Source organism: Mus caroli, unplaced genomic scaffold (genome assembly GCF_978045245.1).
Source record: "Mus caroli unplaced genomic scaffold, Mus_caroli_1 scaffold_11, whole genome shotgun sequence".
NCBI lineage: Eukaryota > Metazoa > Chordata > Mammalia > Rodentia > Muridae > Mus > Mus caroli.
The window spans coordinates 74,639,413-74,655,095 of record NW_028227266.1 but is presented as its reverse complement, the minus strand read 5'-3'; the positions used below and the strand labels follow the sequence as shown (position 1 = coordinate 74,655,095).

The 15,683-nt window shown below is 39.5% G+C and overlaps 1 pseudogene; it reads right to left on the bottom strand.

The window, feature by feature from the left end:
• Positions 1-1,807: 1,807 nt before the first annotated feature.
• On the bottom strand, positions 1,808-2,104 carry LOC110302369 (elongin-C pseudogene; annotated as a pseudogene).
• Positions 2,105-15,683: the final 13,579 nt, after the last annotated feature.

Genomic DNA, 15,683 nt, shown 5'->3' with positions numbered 1-15,683 from the left:
AGCGTCCAACGGTACAAAGGATGAGCTGAGGATGTTTCACATCCTGACAAAGAGGAAAAGAGATGACAAAATAACAAGAAGAAGACAGACTCCAAATGGTGAGCATAGCAAGGTTTAGGATGAGTTTAAGTGCCAGGCCATAAAGCCAGTCATCTTATTATTATACATTTCAACAGAGCCTGCAAGAGAACACTCAGATAAACCCAAACTGTCTTTTCTAGGGACAAAGCACCACGTTATCCAGGTACAGAGAAAAGGAGGGCAAAGAACACCACTTTGAAGTTGATTTGCTTATATTCAATTTTTTGTTGAATTAGCACCCACTTAGTATGTCTAGCTTCTTTAACATCATAGTGGTATATTATATAACTTATTATTTTACTAAAGTTTCTAAACCAGATTCAATGTGATTTTGGAGCCAAACTTCAAAGTTATTTCTCCATATAGAGGAAATTATATGATGTGCAACCTGACATGTTGTTAATGGGCGCATGTCTCCCCTAGAACCTGACTCAGGTTGCTGGAAGACTTCAGCATGGAATTTTACATCTTTCTCTCCAGTAAAGGTATTCTCTCCACTAACAATCCCTAGATACCTTAATGCCCATGAAGGCAACACATCTACTAACAGTGTTTCATAATTCCTTGAGGTTCTCTTTGTTAGATTTCCTCTTTCTCAATCACATTTTATCTCAAACTAGTGTTTTGGGATGGGAGATAACTCCATCTGTGTGAGGTTAAATTTAAACTTCCCATTCATCAACAAGTCCCTATTCCTTTATTATTATTATTATTATTGTATTTATATTATTATTATTAGATATTTTCTTTATTTACATTTCAAATGTTATCCCCTTTCCTGGTTTCCCCTCCGAAAATCCCCTATACCCTCCTGCCTCCCCCTCCTCTCCAACCCACCCACTCCCATTCCTGGTCCTGGCATTCCCCTATACTGGGGCATAGAGCCTTCACAGGACCAAGGGCTTCTACTCCCATTGATGACTGAGTAGTTCATCCTCTGCTACAAATATAGCTAGAGCCACAAGTTCCACAATGTGTTTTCTTTGATTGGTGGTATAGTTCCAAGGAGCTCTGAGGATACTGGTTAGTTCATATTGATGTTCTTCTATGGGGCTTCAGTCCCTTTCAGATCCCTGGGTATTGCTCTGACTTCTTCATTGGGCAAGTCCCCAGTCCTTAACTTGCTTCTTTCTATTATGCTCTGGACAAAGAGTTCCTAACTCCTTCCCCTCCTGCTCTTCCTATATTCTTCCCACTTTGTGATATCAGAATGTACGTAGGCATCTGGCCATCATCTGGAACATTGGCTTCTCAGTGGCTTGCATTCTCTAAAGAAAACTGGTGTACTCCCTCTCCCAGTGGCCATCAGTAGCCAATAGAGCCTCAACTATAGTGGTACTTTGAGAGGCTTTCCTCATCTATGCTGGGATTTTTCTCTTTTGCAGGGATTACACATATACTCCAGATGCTGTCAATTCACATATCCCATGCCCTGTCTTGTCCATAAAACATATTCTCAGAAGTTTGCCACTTCCTTCTGATCTTACTCTTTTTATTTTTTAAACTGGCATTATTTATTTATTTATTGGATTGTGAAACATCCTTAATTTGTTGATATAGCAAATAAATTTCATCTCTGCTATGCAAATGACAGAAGGAATCTGCTCAGCAATTAACTTTAAAGTTCAATTTTATACAGGCAACATGCTATATGTGAAAAAAATTACTAACTGAACTACAGGTATTAAATACTGAAAAATAAACAGTTTATTATAATTTATTTTATTTAACAATCTAGGAAGTTCACGGCCATCAGCATTGCCAGTGCAATTTCAGGTGCAATTGGGAATTCAGGAATTTCAGTGGAGCTGTTAGCATAGCGGACCTTGTAGGCAAAATGCATGCACACTTTTGATAACACACATGAGAGGATCGCTCTAAAATTGACCTCCTTGGTTTCATTCTTAGCAAACTGACCTGGACCACTCAGTATGGCCTTTATTGTTCCTGGTGTTAATGCAAGTTCTCTTTTTACAATAAATTCATGACCATCAGAAGATAATAATTTATTCTTTTTGTACATCTTCTATGATGACACCAGAGTCCTGAGGAGATGGGGTATAATATGTATGCCTCAGTTAAGTCTGAGCAGCCCACATCTCTTATTCTCCAGACCTTGAACAATAGTGAGTCTTAATTGTCACTTCTGTCTCCGACCAGCAAAAAAGAGCGACGACACAGCGTTCTTCTCAAAGCAGTTTATTCAGGAACCTTTCAATATGCAAGCAGGAATCTCTCAACATGCAAGCAGGAATCTCCTCTAGCCCCCAATCGTAATCCCTTATATAACCCCTCAACCACACCCCATCAGCCCAGTCCGCATAATCTCAGTTCATTAGCCTTCGTCAAATGTGCCTTCGCAGCTCTCACAATGGATGTGGCTTATTTTCTGGTGTATGAGGAAGTCAGGTGCAAGTCATAAAACTTGGCTGCAGTCCCGGGTGCCATCTTGGGACTACCGCCACACCTGCTCCCCACACTTAATTAACAGGCATTTATGGGAGGACACTGTATGGTAATAAGCATCAGGTGAATACCATGTCTATTTAGCACAGTTAAGTGGTAGGTTGTCTGAAAAAGCCATGTGGAAACCTACTATTTTAAAGGCTTTCGAAAATATATACATATATCCTATAAATGAGAGACAGTGCTTCTTTTAGAAAGGCTATCAAGAAGCCCACTGTCAGGTGTCTGAGTAGTTGGCCAGTGAGACTCCATAGGGCATTACCAGCCACTGATGTTGTTTTTGGAGACCCTCTAGAGCTTGATTATAATATTTTATTTCTGAATATACCACATGAAAGAGCCATGGGACATAGAATTGGTGCTGACATGGAAGCTTTAGATAGTTGTCATCGTTCTGGAAGGTCTTTTGTGCACTATTGGATGATAAAAATAATTCATAGCATTGCTCATTTGTGAACCCTGAGAGCTACAATCATGATTGTCCTGACAAGATAGGCCCATTGGTACAATATGGACACAAATGTTATGGGGGTAACTAGCCAACCACTTTCTGATTTGGTATGAAGCCATCTCACAAGATAGAACTCACTGGAACTAAAAGACAAATTACTTATATAAATAATAAACCGTATTAAAACTTTATAAAGTAAGAGTTTGTATTTTTTAAATAACCAAGTATTTTGATTTAGCTGTATACTGCTTTGAAATAAATATACTTATCAACACACATAACACATATTATTTGACTATTTCTGTTGGCCCATAATCTGGACAAGGATTAATTAGGCCTCTAGTGAATCATAAGATGCACTCTAACTACTGACCAGGCTGTAGTCATCTTAAAATGACACCATGACTAAGCATTTGTTTCAAGCTCAGTCACAGAAATCTTGGCCACCCTGAATTTGCTTAGCTATTCACCAAGCTAATCTTCACTCCGTGGCATCTGCTTCTTGTATCTCAGGAGGGAGAGGGATACAGGGAAACAGCAAGAGAGAGTGACAGAAACAGAGATTAGGACAAGTTAATACAAGACCATGAATGAGACAAATGGAAATATTTAAATCTCCAATAAAAATTTCCTGCTCTATATTTTTGAATACCAATACGACAGAGGTAGACCTGTATCTCAATACTATATGAAAACACTGAATTTGTTTTCAAGCAACATTTTTGCTGATTGATATTTTAGAAGCTGAAAAATATCTGTTTAAAAAGAACTTGAGGGATATGTTTAGCAATCATATTAGACAATGTGATTTTAATACAAAGTCCTGTAGCTAAAGATATGCTAACCGGAACACACTCAGTTTCTTCTAAGGCCATTCCTTTCTATTTTAAAGATTAATATTTTAGTAGAATTATAGCTTATTGGGGAATATTAGGTTTGGGGGAGAGGGTGGAGAGATGTCTCAGAAACTAAGAGCACTGGCTGCTCTTGCAGAGAACTGAGTACAGTTCATTAGTGCTCACATGTGGCTCATCCCCTTTGTAAGTATAGTTCTGGGCATCTGACACTTCTTCTGTTCCTCATTGGCTCGTACACACATGTGCATACATGCATATATTCAGGCACACATGTGACACACACACAAATTAAATTTTAAAATATTAAAAACAAGCATTGTAGTTTGGTCTACATAGTGAGTTAAGACTAGCCAGCACTAATAACAAGACCCTGCCTCAGAGAGAAGTGGGGAAGGAGAAGGAGAGCAAGAGGCTTGGGAGGAGATTCGGAAGCTGGACCAAGTGTCTTGACAAGTTCCTGAGCACACTGTCTACCATCTTCCTGATACTATAACTTTGCAGGGACTTCCCAGGTATAGCTTGGGAAGGTATAGCCCTCTTCCAAGGCCAGTCCAAATCTTTACTTTCATTTTTCCTGGGAAATCCCTTTGGGTTTGCAATTAGAATTCAAACAATACTGTAAAGTCATTTGCCTCAAATCTCAGCATTGATGAAAAAAAAATACTTTCATGTTAACTGAACTAGTTATAAGAGGAATATATTTAGATCATTGTTTAAAATCCTCACTGTAACCTATCCTAAAATTTCTCAAAGTAAAATAGGTAAGATATGCTATTAAATTAAAACGTTTGTTTTTCTGAGCTCTGTTACATTTTATTAAAAGACATAATAAATATAATATAATGTAATATAATATATCTACTATGAAGTTGGGTAGATTGGAAAATTATTAGTCAGACTATTAACACCTACAGTAAGGACCATATATTGCCTCAACAATAGCTACATAAAAACCAGCTCTTTTTCCTAGAGCATATCCTTCCAAGAATGAAATAACAGAAACAGGCTGAGCAAGGCATCCCTGGCTCATAACTTTTCTTCTCACAGATTTCGCCCCGTAGGAATACACTTTCAGAAACCATTTTGTTTTGTTTGTTTAGTCGGTTGATTTGGTTCTGAATCAAGCACAGATACAAGTTCCATGCTAAAACCAAAGGAACCACTATAGCCTAACCATGTCATAGTCTTACAAAGAGAACCAAAACCATTAGCAGACAGACCTGTGCATGCCAACAGGATCATGTTTCAGGAATTCAAGCTTGGGATACTCAGTAATCGGTTAACCTCAGAATGGAAAACCACACGTGAAGTGTCCGAGATCAGGAACTGTTCTTTGGAAAACACCCAGGGTAACTGTCAGGGTTGGTACTGTTCCTGTGCCCTTGAGCAAAAGCAATTACATTCTCTTTTCTCACTTCTTAGCATAGGGAAACAGCATAGTATTACATACTACATACGGCATGTTGAAACCTTATAAAGATTATAGTTTCAACTTTTTTATTATGAAAGAACAAGCCATAAATTATCATTTACAGCAGGACTCATTTGTTTTACTTTAGTGTTGTGTAACTAACAGAGCATAAAGGCCTCACTCGGATTTTTTTTCCAAAGCAATATAATTCAAATCACCTTCTCTGACCTATCATCTTAAAGGTTTGGTTTCTACATAAAGGAAATGAATCATTGTGCATGCCTAGCAGGCAGTTCAGAAAGCAGTACTATTCAAACATTTCAAAAGCCTTGAAAACATTTTCTGGACCATGTTCTAGACATGACAGGAGACTGTTGTGTCCCCGCAACCATTTCTTCTTTAAAGTATTTTATGTGGAAGCCAAAAATACTCCCATTTTTTTCCAGAATTTTTTTTAAAAGTTTGAACTTTTCTACATTATGTCAAAAAAAAAAAAAAGAAAAGAAAAGAAAAAGAAAAAGAAGAAAAGAAAAGAAAAGAAAAGAAAAGAAAAGAAAAGAAAAGAAAAGAAAAGAAAAGAAAAAAAACCAAGGTCATTAAAGTCAGGAGCTGAGTTCCCATTAACCTTTGCCCTAACTTCTTAACTCTGAAGAGCATTGTGCACTGTGTTTTAAGATAAACTAAAAAGACATCTAGGAGACATATCCCAGATTCTAATCAACTGTTAAGACCTTGAAGAAGCAGAATGAAGGAATGCCTTAAATGTAAAGCTGTTCAATTTTCTAATCATTTACCAAGAGCGAGAGGATTGCTAATCACTAAAGATGCATTCATTGTAAACAGCTACTATTCATCTCACTCAAAATCACAAACAATTTTGAAAAGTTTGGAAGATGAAATAGATATATTTCATTAACCAGCTTTACAGTGTTAACAAAACTAAGTGTAACTGAAATTTACCAAATGTCTCTTCTGTAGCAGGCTTTGTGCCCTCCACTGAGTCCCTTCAGTAATTTCTCAGACTTGGAGCTGCCAGCCTTATCTGCATTTCAAAGATAAGGAGCCTCCAGGTCGCTAAGCTGGGTAAGAGAGGCAAAACTACTTAGTGGCTGGCTGGCTGCAAGGAAAGAAAGCATGTGTTTTCACTTCAGAGTAAGGGTGGTGAAGTACAAACTGCGTGATCTGTAGAGCTGGCTTCCTTCCCCAAGGCGTGCATCTTTAACCACTACACACTAAGGCTAAAATGACCTGGGCAGAAAGAATTGAGTTTGTGCTTCCTTGGTGGGAGAAGAAAGAAAATGTGGCATTACGAATCTGAAGTCACTTACTGAGGATGGTATGTTTGTAGTGTTTTCTCTAAATGCTTCCAAGCAATGCTACACAAAAGGACTTAAATGCCACACAGTTATACTAATTCTGGGTATTATTAACAAATAAAGCAAGATAGTGTAAATTCAACAGACATATGTCATGCATGTTTTCTGGCTGACTAACTCCTTTTGAATGCCCTGTTATGCTAGAAGCATTCTCTTCATGGAGTATAATCCATGAAATGTATTTCTTCAGGCTTTATATCATAGTTTGTTTCATCTTGTGCAATGTACTGTAAGTTCAGCAGACCTGTGCCCTGTTTCCTGGCTGGCCAGCAGCCTTTGAATACTGTTATGCTAGAAACATTTTCTTCATGGAGTACAATCCATAAAATATATTTCCACAGGCTTTCAACTTAGAAAACAAAACACCAGATATGTGCTTGTCTTGTGCTCAAACTGCACTCATCTATGAAAAACTAATTTTCAAGACAATTGCTGTAGCAAATTAGCATTTGGGGTTAAAGTGAATACTGCTTTGAGCTCTGACTTTGGAGGGAAATCCTTGCTGACAGCAGTGTCTCCTTTGCCAGTTAATGTCATTGACAGCTGACCCATGATCAAGAAGTTTCTGTCACAGGATTAATGGCATCAGTCCTCATGTGGCCTCTAGTCCCAGCCTTCAACACCCACTAATTCAGCAAGTTACTTCATAACATCTTTAAGGAGATTTGCCTCTTTTAAGCAAATCCAAAGTCAGCTTGGATTGTTTATTTTTTAAGAATTCCAAAACAGATTATGGTTTTAAATAAGATGGACATGAGAGAGACTGTCCCTGTCACCAAGCATGAACATAAGCTCTGTACTGACTGAACATACAGTATAATGAAGACTTAGAGAAGTATGTGGTAAAGACAAAGGGCAGACACCAAAATAAGGATCCAATGTGGCAAGTCAACACTGTTGTTGTTGTTTATAGTATTATTTAATCTAAGCTTACTACAGAGTAAGTACCAGAGCAGCAGGGTGCTGATTAGTTTTGTCAACACAAATGGGAGTGACCTGTGAATAGGGAACCTCGATTGTGAAAATGTCACCACTTGGTTGGCCTGTGAGCCTGTCTATGGGATATTTTCTTGATTAATGCTTCATGTGAGAGGAATCCAGCCTACTGTGTGCAGTGCTGCCTCTGGAAGGAAGCTCTGGGTTATACAAGAAAGCAAGCTGAACAAAGCACTCCAGGGCAGCTGCTGGCCAGCCAGGAAACAGGACACAGGTCTGCTGAACTTACAGTAAGTTGCACAAGGTGAGACAGAGGGATCCTTTTTTTTTTTTTTTTTTTTCTTTTCCATCAGTGAAATGAGCCAATTCAAGCCAGATATTACCTAAGGACCCAGCTCTACCACTCCTGGGCATATACCCAAAAGATTCTCCAACATATAACAAGGACACATGCTCCAATATATTCATAGCAGCCTTATTTATAATATCCAGAAACTGGGAAGAACCCACATGTCCCCTCAACAGAGGAATAGATACAGAAAATGTGGTACATTGACACAATGGAGTACTACTTGGCTATTAAAAGCAATGAATTCGTGAAACTCTTACGCAAATGGATGAAACTAGAAAATATCATCTTGAGTGAGGTAACCCAATCATAAAAGAACACACATGGTATGCACTCACTGTTAAGTGGATATTAGACTGAAAGCTCGGAATACCCAAGATATAATTCACAGACCACATGAAGCTCAAGAAGAAGGAAGACCAAAGTGTGGGTGCTTCGGTCCTTCTTAGAACAAAATACTCATAGGAGCAAATAGGGAGACAAAGTATTGAGCAGGTACTGAAGGAAAGGCTATCCAGAGACTGCCCCACCTGGGGATTCATCCCACACACAGTCACCAAACCCAGACACTATTGTGGATGCCAAAAAGTGCTTGCTGACAGGAGCCTGATATAGTTGTTTCCTGAGAGGCTCTTCCAGAGCCTGACAAATACAGAGGTGGATGCTTGCAGCCAACCTTGGACTGAGCATGGAGTCCCCAATGGAGGCTTTAGAGAAAGGACTGAAGGGGTTTGCAATCCCATAGGAAAAACAACAATTCAACCAACCAGGTGCCCCAGAGTTCCCAGGGACTAAACCATCAACCAAGGAGTACACATGAAGGGACCCATGGCTCCAGCTGCACGTGTAGCAGAGGATGGCCTTGACTGGCAACAATGGGAGGAGAGAACTTGGTCCTGTGAAGGCTCGATGCCTCAGTGTAAGGGAATGCCAGGGAGGGGTGGTAGGAGTGGGTGGGTAGGTCAGGTAACACCTTCATAGAAACAGGGGAGGGGAGATGGGATAGAGGGTTTCTGGGGAGGGGGAGTGGAACCAGGAAAGGGAATAACATTTGAAATGTAAATAAAGAAAATCTTTAATTTAAAAAAAAAGAAAAAATTAAAGCCAGGTTTATTGGGAAGTTGACTGAGGCCAGGGAAGACACCATGTGGAGAGTGGAGGAAGGGGGAAGAGAAAGAGAAAAAGAGCAAAGGAGGAGGAGGAGAATGGGGAGGAGAAGGGGAGAAGAGAGGGAAGAGAGGGAGAGGGAGGAGAGGAAGAGGAGAGGAAGGAAGAAGAGGAGGAGGAAGGGAGGAGAAGGAGGAGGAGAAGGAGGAGAAGGAGGAGGAGGAGGAGGAGGAGGAGGAGGAGGAGGAGAAGGAGAAGGAGAAGGAGAAGGAGAAGGAGAAGGAGAAGGAGAAGGAGAAGGAGAAGGAGAAGGAGAAGAAGAAGAAGAAGAAGAAGAAGAAGAAGAAGAAGAAGAAGAAGAAGAAGAAGAAGAAGAAGAAGAAGAAGAAGAAAGAGGAGGAGGAGACAGAGAAGGAGAGGGAGGAGGAGAAGGAGGAGGAGAAGAAAAAGAAGGAGGAAGAGGAGGAGGAGGAGGAAGAGGAGGAGGGAGGAGGAGGAGGGAGGAGAGAGGAGGAAGAATAAAGAAAGAAAGGGGAAGACCAAAAATGTCTGGATTATATAGGGAATAGCCTCTGGGGGAAGGCCAGGTCAGCCCTCAAGATGAAAAGTTCAGGGTTTGGGGCAAGGGTATGCCAGGTAATGACTGAGGGATGCTGGGAGAACCTGGAGGACAGGTCTGCATTTTTTTGTAAAATGTGCACCTCAGTCCCTTTTCCCTGGGTCTCAAACCAAACACAGAGACCCACCTTAACCCTGAACAAGAACCAGAGAGAGAAACTGGCAGAGCAGAGGGAATTTCCCAAGTGCTACTATGTTTTCTGTTCTGTTTTCTCTTTTGTCTTATCTGGGCAGCTCTTTGGTAGTAACTGCAACAGCCGTAGAGGCCAGGTTTGAGAATCAGCTGAGTCCAGAGTTCTATACAGAGAAATATCTCTCTAATGGAGATACTGGTCTTCAAAAGAGCAGAAATAACACCATTCCTTCTTTTCTCCTCTACCTGTGGTCTCAGAGCCTTAGACAAAGCACAGTAACAGAAATGGACAGTTTCCATTTAACAAACAAACCAATAAACAAGTGAGCCTTTGGGAAACAGAATATCAAGGAAATAATGGAACTAGAAGAACTCAAAAGCAAATCTAAGAAAGTACTTTTTAACTCCTAGAATCACACGCACATTGCAAATTCCTTAAATTCATTACCAGGATGGCAAAAACAAGATAGAAGGAAGAAAGAGGGAGAGAGAGAGAGAGAGAGAGAGAGAGAGAGAGAGAGAGAGAGAGAGAGAGAAAGAGAGAGAAAGGAAGGAAGAAAGGAAGGGAGGGAGGAAAGGAGGGAGGGAGGGAGGGAGGGAGGGAGGGAGGAAGGAAGGAAGGAAGGAAGGAAGGAAGGAAGGAAGGAAGGAAGGAAGGAAGAAAAGAAAGCAGAAAAAAGCTGATGCATGTGTCCTGGGCCAAATTTGGTCAATTGCCTGATAAGTCAAAAATATTAATTAACCTCACAAAATTTAAACAAAGCAAAACCCAGAGGTTTTTTTTAATCCAGAGGTTTTTTTTTTAAGATTTATTTATTTATTATTATATGTAAGTACACTGTAGCTGTCTTCAGACACACCAGAAGAGGGCGTCAGATCTCATTACGGATGGTTGTGAGCCACCATGTGGTTGCTGGGATTTGAACTCTGGACCTTCGGAAGAGCAGTCGGGTGCTCTTGCCCACTGAGCCATCTCACCAGCCCAACCCAGAGTTTTATAACCATCAGAATGTCCAGTAAATGATTCACAGTTACTTGTATCATGATACTCATGGTAAAAGATCATCAACAAACATCAATAACAAGACAGCAAGAAATCAAGCTGGAACTGAGCTTGAGGCTACCTCCCTGGTAGCTAGCTTTCATAGTGTCTGAGATGACATGCAGTCTGATAGAGTAGAAAAAAATCATCCTCTCTCTCACTCAAGTATGAGCTCTCTGTGCAATATTACTGTCCTACTGAGCAAGATGCATCCATGGGTAAACAGTGGTACTTCTGTTATGGGGGTCACCAACCACTTTATGATTGGTTTTGAGACCTGCTATGGAGGTCATATTTCTTACTTGGAAAGCTATTTATGTTGTTTTGCTAAATGAACATGGTGTACTAATTAAACTGTGTTCTACGTAACTGTGTTTCTGCCCATAGATTAGTACTTCTCTCAGCTATGGTCAAACAAATGTCTCTTTGTAGTGAGTCAGAGTTGAACTCATGTGAGTCATGTACTGACATAATTGTTTGAAGGACCTAGAATAAATGACTGTTGTTTTCCCAGACGTAAATGGAGTGTTTATATTACTCCATCCAAGGCTCAGGGAACATTGGAAAAGAAGTCACAGAAAAAAACGTAAGAGCCAGAACAAGGAGAGAGTATGGTGGAAACTATCTTCAAAGTATTGGTGTTCACTCACAGGAACTATGACTATCCAAACAAGATCTATGTAAAACTGTTGTCAATGTCTTGTTAATCCTGCAAGATTTGAGGGTAAAACCCTAACGCTGAAGCGATGACATACTTAAGTGATAGGACGTGAAGATATCAAGCTGGTACTCAGTGGAAGGTTCACCCGTTCCAGATAGGTTTTATAGTGCTAGAACGTGCTATGCATACTACTGAAAAACAAATTAATATTCGATATTGTCCAACTGTTAATTTTAGAGCTTCAGTGAGAACTCTGGCCTGCTAGTGCAATACTACCACAAATGTCATATGTGATTGGATATAAGGCCTGTTCTGCAAGACAAAAATCCACATTTGGCAATATTTTTAGGGCCAAGAACCTGTGGCTAGATAGGCCATATACTTTAGGGGAGAACTTACTACTATTATTCAAATAAATGTTCATAGTATTAAACTGACTTCTAGTAATTTATCATTATGTCCATAGATTAGTGTAGCTCTCAGCCTTCATCATAGACATGTCTTTCTGAAGTCAATGTATATTAATATAGAGACCTGCAACTGGACAAGGTGCAGGGAATAAAAGACTGTAGAATGTTAAACCTTAGATGGGTCATCTTTATCCCATGGAGGAGTCTCAAGACTTGGGGATCATTGGGGAAAGGGGCATAAAGAGTTGTAAGAGTCAGGGATGATATATAGCTACATAGAAGTAGTGTTTTCCTACAAGTAGGTAGTATATTAAATAAGATATGTATCACATAAATAAAGAAAATTCATATAGTCATGTTTCCATGTTCTACTGAATATTGATATTCAATATAATGTGAGCAGTTATATATATACATATACTCTTTAAAGTAACTAGTATAAAACATAAAATGCATGGGAACATAAACATCCCAACACTTAGGAGGCTGAGGCAAGACTACTGATGAAGCTGACCTAGGTGACATAGGGAGTCTCAAGCCAATCTGGGAAGAATAATTGAAATCTAGCATATAGCAAACTAACAAGCTAGAAAAGGAAGGAAAATGGGGAGTTGATCTAGAAAAGACATTATTAAAAATCTCTCAAGTTAGAAAATAACAACAACAACAACAAAAATCCAACAAAACCAAAAACCAACCAGAATTCCAACAAAAGTTAACACTAACACTCTTCAAGCTAATCCTCAAAATCAAAAACAAAAGGATTATTTTCAAATAATCCTTCATGAGGTCTGTACTGTCCAGATGCCAAAACTAGACTAAGAGCAAATAAATTTTAAAGAAGTAAATAAAAAAAAGGAAGAAAATTATACACAAAAATCCATGATGACTATAGATGTAAAAATTCTCAGTAAAATATATTTAAATTGAGTTTAAAATAAAAAATATTATCCATCATAATCAAGTTGGCTTTATCCCAGAGATGCAGGTATGGCTTGACTTACGGAAAATAATAAATTTAATATACCATATAAATCCTAAAGGATTAAAAAACACAAGATCCTCTCGTTAGATGTGAAAAGTCTTTTAATAAAATCCAATATTAAATTTATGATAGAAGTACTGGAAAAAGTGGGGATACTGAGTAAATATCTCAACATAATAGAGGCAATATACAGGCAGCCCGAAGCCATCATCCTAAATGGATCACTAAAGTAAAATTTGATATGTCACAAAATAAATATTTATAAATGTGCAGTATGAAAGCAGATAAAGCTCTTCCGGTCAGAAAAGCACCGGGGTAGCTAGGGCGCAGGGTCAGCTGACACTCACCAGCTACCCACAACACCCGCCACAGGATCTTAAGACTTCTGGTGAGTGGAACACAGCTTCTGCTCCAATCCAATAGCGCGCGGGACCTGAGACTGCATTAGTTAGGGAAGCAGAAACCGGCCTGAGTAGGGCCACAGGCCTCATCCAGCCGGACCAGCACCAGGGTAGCTAGAGTGCAGGGTCGGCTGACACCCGCCAGCTACCCACGACCCCCCGCCACAGGATTTTGAGACTGCTGGTGAGTGGAACACAGCTTCTGCTCCAATCTTTAAACAGTGACAACGACAACAACTAACCCCAGAGATTACCAGATGGCGAAAGGTAAACGTAATAATCTTACTAACAGAAACCAAGACCACTCACCATCATCAGAACCCAGCACTCCCACTTCGCCCAGTCCAGGGCACCCCAACACACCGGAAAAGCTAGACACGGATCTAAAAGCATATCTCCAGATGATGGTAGAGGACTTCAAGAAGGACTTTAATAACACACTTAAAGAAATACAGGAGAACACTGCTAAACAGGTAGAAGACATTAAAGAGGAAGCACAAAAATCCCTTAAAGAATTGCAGGAGAACACTGCTAAAGAGTTACAAATCCTTAAAGAAAAACAGGATAACATAATCAAACAGGTAGAAGTCCTTAATGAAAAACAGGAAAACACATCCAAACAGATGATGGAAATGAACAAAGCCATACTAGACCTAAAAAGGGAAGTAGACACAATAAAGAAAACCCAAAATGAGGCAACACTGGAGATAGAAACCCTAGGAAAGAAATCTGGAACCATAGATACCAGCATCAGCAACAGAATACAAGAGATGGAAGAGAGAATCTCAGGTGCAGAAGATTCCATAGAGAGCATCGGCACAACAATCAAGGAAAATGTAAAATGCAAAAAGATCCTAACTCAAAACATCCAAGAAATACAGGACACAATGAGAAGACCAAACCTACGGATAATAGGAGTGGATGAGAATGAAGATTTTCAAATCAAAGGACCAGCAAACATCTTCAACAAAATTATAGAAGAAAACTTCCCAAATCTAAAGAAAGAGATGCCCCGGGGCTGGTGAGATGGCTCAGTGGGTAAGAGCACCCGACTGCTCTTCCGAAGGTCCAGAGTTCAAATCCCAGCAACCACATGGTGGCTCACAACCATCCTTAACGAGATCTGGTGCCCTCTTCTGGAGTGTCTGAAGACAGCTACAGTGTACTTACATATAATAAATAAATAAATCTTAAAAAAAAAAAAAAAAAAGAAAGAAAGAGATGCCCATGAACATACAAGAAGCCTACAGAACTCCTAATAGACTGGACCAGAAAAGAAATACCTCCCGACACATAATAATCAGAACAACAAATGCTCTAAATAAAGATAGAATACTAAAAGCAGTAAGAGAAAAAGGCCAAGTAACATATAAAGGCAAGCCTATCAGAATTACACCAGATTTTTCACCAGAGACTATGAAAGCCAGAAGATCCTGGACGGATGTTATACAGACACTAAAAGAACACAAACTCCAGCCCAGGCTACTATACCCAGCCAAACTCTCAATTAACATAGATGGAGAAACCAAAGTATTCCACGACAAAACCAAGCTCACACATTATCTCTCCACGAATCCAGCCCTTCAAAGGATAATAACAGAAAAAAACCAATACAAGGACAGGAACCACGCCCTAGAAACAACAAGAAGGTAATCCCTCAACAAACCTAAAAGAAGACAGCCACAAGAACAGAATGCCAACTTTAACAACAAAAATAACAGGAAACAACAATTACTTTTCCTTAATATCTCTTAATATCAATGGACTCAACTCCCCGATAAAAAGACATAGACTAACAAACTGGCTACACAAACAAGACCCAACATTTTGCTGCTTACAGGAAACTCATCTCAGAGAAAAAGATAGACACTACCTCAGAATGAAAGGCTGGAAAACAATTTTCCAAGCAAATGGTATGAAGAAACAAGCTGGAGTAGCCATTCTAATATCTGATAAGATTGACTTCCAACCCAAAGTCATTAAAAAAGACAGGGAGGGACACTTCATACTCATCAAAGGTAAAATCCTCCAAGAGGAACTATCAATCCTGAATATCTATGCTCCAAATACAAAGGCAGCCACATTCATTAAAGAAACTTTAGTAAATCTCAAAGCACACATTGCACCTCATACAATAATAGTGGGAGACTTCAACACACCACGTTCACCAATGGACAGATCGTGGAAACAGAAACTAAACAGGGACACAGTGAAACTAACAGAAGTTATGAATCAAATGGATCTGGCAGATATCTACAGAACATTCTATCCTAAAACAAAAGGATATACCTTCTTCTCAGCACCTCTGGTACCTTCTCCAAAATTGACCACATAATTGATCACAAAGCAGGCCTCAACAGATATAAAAATATTGAAATTGTCCCATGCATATTGCCCGC